Here is a 7,432-nt window from a genome sequence, read left to right as displayed (position 1 = left end):
TCCTTGAGAGAGACCGCGGCCCCTCTTCGGAGAAGATCCACCTTGGATTCAAGACCCCTTTAGGGGAAGATCCCCTTGTGGATTCAAGACCTCCTTACAGAGAAGAACCGATTACACTATGTATCGTCCTTTGTTGGATTTGGATTGTGTATCTCTCTGTGTTTTGAGGATCTAGCACATGTGTGACTAAATCTTGTTGGTTTGAGTGATTCTCTCGCGTTTACCCTCATGTTTCCCCTCATGTTCTTTGTGTTCTTCGCGGGATCTGCTCCTTTCATGAAAGATAGGCCACTAGGGTTCTACCCTACATCAGGTCCTTCATATGGCAGTCCTTGAAAGAACTTCATTTACTCATGACGCATTCTAGCGCGTCACCCCAAAATTTTGTGTCCTCCATAGTGGAGACATTGTCTCCACATATATATTGGCCGATGCCAAGAATGCCCTCCTATTATTGGTTGTCACACATGTACATTATGGCATGCCACACGGCAAAAACAAGGAGAATAAAGCTTGCAGTCACCTTATTTTCTTAAATTTACAACCAAATGGGATTCCGTGGATCATAGACCATGTGCAGCATGTAACGTTTGTCCTTACCAGGCGGACTAATGTTTATACTGACCATAATATCTCGGATTTCCTTCCAAAGGACTGCCAATGGGTTCACAAACTTGTCTTAAAAGCAGCGACAAATGATGTGCTTTCGCTTTCAGGGGCAAAAGGTCTTGCTTAAGGGATGAATTTAAGGGTCCTCTAGGACTCCCGCGCAACCCGGAAGTATTTTCTAGATCCCCACACTCGCCGTGAGCATTTTAATTACTTGTGGGTCCGAAACAGACTCAGAATGACAAAGTTGTGACTGTTTTAGTGAACACCGGTCCATCATATGGTAGTCCTTGAAAGAACTTAATTTTCCCATGACGCATTCTGGCACGCCGCCCCAAAATTTTGTGTCCTCCATAGTGGAGATATTGTTTCCACATATATATTGACCTATGCAAAGAATGCCCTCCTATTATTGGTTGTCACACTTGTACGTTATGGCATCCCACACGACAAAACCAAGGAGAATAAGGCTTATAGTCGCCTTATTTTCTTGAATTTACAACCAAATGCGATTCCCCGGGTCATAGAGCATGTGCCGAATGCAACGTTTGTCCTTACCAGGCAGAAAAATGTTTATATTCACCGTAATCTCTCGGATTTCCTTCCAAAGGAGTGCCAATGCGTTCAGAAACTTGTATGAAAAGCAGCGAGAAATGATGTTTTTGACTTTCGGGCGTAAAAAGTCCTCCTTAGGGGCCGAATCTGAGGGTCCTCCGGGACTCTTGCACAAGCCGGAAGAAGTTTCTAGATTCCCACGCTCGTCGCAATCATTTTGATTATTTGTGGGTCCAAAACGGACTCGGGATGACAAAGTTATGACCGTTTTAGTGAACACCGATCCTTCATATGGCAGTCCTTGAAAGAACCTCATTTTTTTGTGATGCGTTCTGGCGCGCCGCCCAAAAATTTTGCGCCCTCCATAGTGGAAATATTGTTTCCACATATATATTGACCGATGCCAGGAATGCCCTCCTATTATTGGCTGTCACACACATACGTTACAGCATGCCACATGGCAAAACAAGGAGAATAAGGCTTGTAGTCACCTTATTTTCTTGAATTTACAACCAAATGGGATTCCCCGGATCATAAAGCATGTGCAGAATGCAACATTTTTCCTTACCAGTCAGAGTAATGTTTATACTCACCATAATCTCTCGGATTTCCTTCCAAAGGAGTGCCAATGCGTTCATTAACTTTTGTGAAAAGGAAGCGGCAAATGATGTTCTTTGACTTTCGGAGGCAAAAAGTCCCGCTTAGGGGACGCATTTGAGGGTCCTCCCAGACTCCTACCCAAGCCGGAAGAATTTTGTAAATTCCCATGCTCGTCGCGAGCATTTTGATTACTTGGGGGTCCAAAACGGACTTTGAATGACAAAGTTATGACCAATTTAGTGAACACCGGTCCTTCATATGGCAGTCCTTGAAAGAACTTCATTTACTCGTGACGCATTCTGGCGCGTCACCCCAAAGTTTTGTGTCCTCCATATTGGAGACATTGTTTCCACATATATATTGACCGATGCCAAGAATGCCCTCCTATTATTGTTTGTCACACACGTTCGTTATGGCATGCCACACGGCAAAAACAAGGGGAATAAAGCTTATAGTCACATTATTTTCTTGAATTTACAACCAAATGGGATTCCGTGGATCATAGAGCATGTGCAACATGCAACATTTGTCCTTACCAGGTGGACTAATGTTTATACTCACCATAATATCTCGGATTTCCTTTCAAAGGAGTGCCAATGGGTTCTGAAACTTGTCTTAAAAACAGCGGCAAATGACGTACTTTGACTTTGAGGGAGAAAAAGTCTTGCTTAGGGGATGAATTTGAGGGTCCTTTGGGACTCCTGCACAAGCCGAAAATATTTTCTAGATTCCCACACTCGCTGTGAGCATTTTGATTACTTGTGGGTCCGAAACGGACTCTGAATTACAAAGTTGTGACCATTTTAGTGAACACCGGTCCATCATATGGCGGTCCTTGAAAGAACCTCATTTTCTCATAACGCATTCTGGCGCGCCGCCCCAAAATTTTGTGACCTCCATAGTGGAGATATTGTTTCCACATATATATTGACCGATGCCAAGAATGCCCTCCTACTATTGGCTGTCACACTTGTACGTTACAGCATGCCACACGACAAAACCAAGGAAAATAAGGCTTATAGTCACATTATTTTCTTGAATTTACAACCAAATGGGATTCCCAGGATCATAGAGCATGTGCAGAAATGCAACGTTTGTCCTTACCAGGCAGAAAAATGTTTATATTCACCATAACCTCTCGGATTTCCTTCCAAAGGAGTGCCAATGGGTTCAGAAACTTGTTTGAAAAGCAGCGAGAAATGATGTTTTTGACTTTTGGGGACAAAAAGTCCATCTTAGGGGCTGAATCTGAGGGTCCTCTAGGACTCTTGCACAAGCCGGAAGAATTTTCTAGATTCCCACGCTCGTTGCAATCATTTTGATTACTTGTGGGTCCAAAACGGACTCCGAATGACAAAGTTATGACCGTTTTAATGAACATGGGTCCTTCATATGGCAGTCCTTGAAAGAACCTCCTTTTTTCGTGACGCGTTCTGGCGCGCCGCCCAAAAATTTTGTGCCCTCCATAGTGGAAATATTGTTTCCACAAATATATTGACCGATGCCAGGAATGCGCTCCTACTATTGGCTATCACACACATACGTTACGGCTTGCCACATGGAAAAAACATGGAGAATAAGGCTTGTAGTCGCCTTATTTTCTTGAATTTACAACCAACTGGGTTTCGCAGGATCATAGAGCATGTGCAGAATGCAACGTTTGTCCTTAACAGTCGGACTAATGTTTATACTCACCATAATCTCTCGGATTTCCTTCCAAATTTGTGCCAATGGGTTCAGAAACTTGTCTATAAAGCAGCACAAATGATGTTCTTTGACTTTCGGGGACAAAAAGTCGTGCTTATGGGCCGAATTTAAGGGTCCTACAAGACTCCTCCACAAGCCAGAAGAATTTTCTAGATTCCCACGCTCGTCGCGATCATTTTGATTAGTTGTGGCTACAAAACGGTCTCCGAATGACAAAGTTATTACCATTTTAGTGAACACCGGTCCTTCATATGACAGCCCTTGGAAGAACTTCATTTTCTCGTGACTCATTCTGGCGCGCCGCCCAAATATTTTGTGTACTCCTTAGTGGAGATATTGTTTCCACATATATATTGGCCAATTCCAGGAATTCCCTCCTATTATTGGCTATCACAAACGTACGTTACGACATGCCACAGGGCAAGAATAACGCTTATAGTCACCTTATTGTCTTGAATTTACAACCAAATGGGATTCCCGGATCATAGAGCATGTGAAGAATGCAACGTTTGTCCATAACAGGCAGAGTAATGTTTATACTCACCATAATCTCTCAGATTTCCTTCCAAAGGAGTGCCAATGGGTTCAGAAACTTGTGTTAAAAGGCAGCAGCAAATGATGTACTTTGACTTTCGGGGGCAAAAAGTCCTGCTTAGGGGACGAATTTGAGGGTCCCCCCGGACTCCTGCCCAAGCCGGAAGAATTTTCTAGATTCCCATGCTCGTCGCGAGCATTTCAACTACTTGGGGGGTCCAAAACGGACTCTGAATGACAAAGTTATGACCGATTTAGTGAACACCGGTTCTTCATATGGCAGTCCTTGAAAGAACTTCATTTACTCATGACGCATTCTGGCGCATCGCCCAAAATTTTGTGTCCTCCATGGTGGAGACATTGTTTCCTGTATGTGCATCTAGTGCCACCCCTAGTTGGTTTTGGAGTATTGACGACAAACCTGGTTGAGGGACTAATGTGTTTGTGAGAATTGCAGGATAACACAGGTAGAAGTCCCTCATTGATTCGGTTTTCCTACCGGAGATGACCCCTAAAAATGTATGAAGACATTGAAATCAAAGGTGGTATGTGAAGTCATCACATTGAAGACTATGACAAGACAAGACATCACATGAAGAATATGGAGCGCGAAGAATTAGTTGTTTCGTCGTTCTTTTTCTTCTTTGTTGAGTCATAGGAACCACCGTACTGTTAAGTGGGGTCCAAGTGAACCAGTCAGACTGACTGAAGTGATGCTTAACCAAAATCCTATGTCTTCGAGGGAAGACAATGAGAGCAAATCTTATCCAGAGCTGGATAAGTCAGCTTTGCTTGTAGCTCAAGTAAAGTTGCCGTGTGTGTTTGAAATCTGACCGTTGGAACACGTGTCAGTTCCTTAATGACCCAGGTTCATTTCGGACAAATCAGGTCGGGTTGCCTAGTGGCTATAAATAGCCCACCCCCTACACCATAAATTGCTTGGCTGCTCAGAGTTAGTGCACGTCTTTTGTCGTTTGAGAGAAACCCACCTCGAAGCCTTTTAGAGAGAAATCCTTGCGAAGACAAAGCCCTAAACACCCAGAGCCAAAGAGTGTTAGGCATCACTGAAGTCTTCCTGTCTGTGTGATGTGAAGACTTATTACACTTGAGGACTGTGAATCCTCCAGCTGGTTAGGCATTGCGTTCTAAGCATCCAAGAGTCATTGTGGATCGCCGGTGAACGAAGTCTACGAAGGTTTGGAAGTCTACCTTGAAGACTTACCAGAGTGATTGGGCGAGGACTGGGTGTCCTTAGCTCAAGGGGAATAAGGTGAAGACGCGGTCTTCTGAGTTGAATCTCAGCCTCCCTGACCAGACGTACAGTTGTCACAGCAATTGGAACTGGTCCAACAAATCATTGTCTTCAACGAGCCACTGGTTCTATCCTTTCCATCTCTTTATTTTACAGTTGGTCCTTCTGAATTCATTGCCTGTTTGCATTATCCTTTTGTCTTCACTGTGTGACTGCTTGTTCTGATTGGCTTCATACTATCTTCCATCCTGATCCATACTGCCTAGCTTCTATTAGTCTTTGTGCTTTCACTTTATTGAATACTTGACTATGGCTTGACTAGTGTAGTCTACCTTCCACTGCATATTAATAGGTTCATTTCTATCGTCTATCTTCGAAACTTCCATGTTTTGAAGACTTTCATAAAAATAGCCTATTCACCCCCCCTCTAGTCGATCACTAGCACTTTCAATTGGTATCAGAGCAAGGTACTCCCTTGTTTTGTGTGATTCGGTTTAACCACCTGGAGTTTTAGCTATGTCGACTGCAGGGATAATCAAAGTCTCCGCTGCATGCCCAGTCTTCGATGGAACTGAATATCCCTACTAGAAGGAATAAGATGCGCATGCATCTTGAAGCCATTGATGTCGACCTCTGGTATGTCATCAAGTATGGTGTCCCCAAGGCTGGTGAAGGTGTCACTGCTGCTGATGTTAAGAAGTTCGTTCAACTGAATTCCACTGCCAAGAATATCATATGTGGTCATCTGACAAAGGACAGTATGTCCATGTGAGTGCTCTGGAAACATCCAAGCGAGTCTGGGACTCGCTCTCCATGTTCAACGAAGGCGTCTCAACCCAGAGAGATCAAAGAATCAGTCTCCTTCGCAACCTCTTCAACCGCTTCAAGAGAAACAACAATGAGAATGTTTAGCTCACATTTGATCGACTGACTGACATCACAAATGAGCTTCAAGCTCTCGGCGCTACTGAGATCACCAAGCATGAAATCGTCAAGACACTCCTGAGATCACTTGACAGCTCGTTTGACACCCTAGCCCTGATGATTCAAGAATGCCCTGACTTCAAGACACTTGATCCGTCTGACATACTTGAAAGGCTCAACACACATGAGTTTCAGCTTTCTGAGAAAAGAGACATCTACGGTCCCAACTATGGGCGAACTCGTGCCTTCAAGGCAAAAGCTGTCTCCTCATCTGAAGAAGAATCTGACAGCAGTTCTGATGATCCTGAAGACGTTGGAAAGGAGCTTGTTATGCTTGTGAAGATGTTCCAAAAATTCACCAAGAAGAAAGGCTTCAGAAAGTCTTCACGATCAAGCTCAAGGAATGATGAAGCTTCTGCTCATCACTACAAAAAGAGAACATGCCACGAGTGCAAGAAACCTGGTCACTACATCTTTGAGTGTCCGTAGTGGGAAAATGAGAACAACAACAAGAAGAAGAGCAAGGAATATGATTCTGACGACAGGAAGAAGAATAAGAAATACTCAAAGTCTTCTTCCAAGTCTTCCTCAAAGTCTTCATCACACAAGAAGAGCTCATCTGGCAAGGCTCGTGCATTTGTTGGCAAGGAAATGGATTTAGAGGAGTAGTCTGCTTCTGAGGAGGCGGAGGTGGAGTCTGAGGAGGAGTCCGATTCTGGCGTTGCAAGTCTGGCTACAGCCTATGTTGCCAAGTCCATCTTCAACATTGAAGACAATGACTTCGTCACCGACGCCTATGCTAATGACAGGGACAACTCCTCTCCCACCTAATGCTTCATGGCACGTGGTGCCAAGGTAAACTCACGCACCACTCACTATCAAACATCAAGTGAAGATGACTCTGATTGTGGTTCCAAACCCAGCTACAAAACACTTGCTAAAATTGCAACTGGACAACAAAAAGCTATGGAACATATTCAAAAACTGTTAGACAAAAGCGATGATCTGTTAGACGCTGAAATGACTCGATCTCAGTCCTTAATTGAAGACATAAAAAATCTTCATGTTAGGTATGAGGAGCTTGAAAGTCGTCATGAAATGCTCTCAACAACTCATGAAAAGTTTTCCTATTATTATCTTCAAAGGAAGCAAGAACTTGACAAATTGAGAGCGGCTCATGAAGATCTTCAAAAGGAAAACGAGTCACTTCACGCCAAATAGATCAGTCCCACTCAGGAAGGATTTGAACCA

Source organism: Triticum urartu, chromosome 5A, assembly GCF_056163025.1.
Source record: "Triticum urartu cultivar PI428250 chromosome 5A, HENAU_Tu73, whole genome shotgun sequence".
NCBI classification, from domain to species: Eukaryota; Viridiplantae; Streptophyta; class Magnoliopsida; order Poales; family Poaceae; genus Triticum; species Triticum urartu.
Note: the sequence above shows the minus strand (reverse complement) of the source record.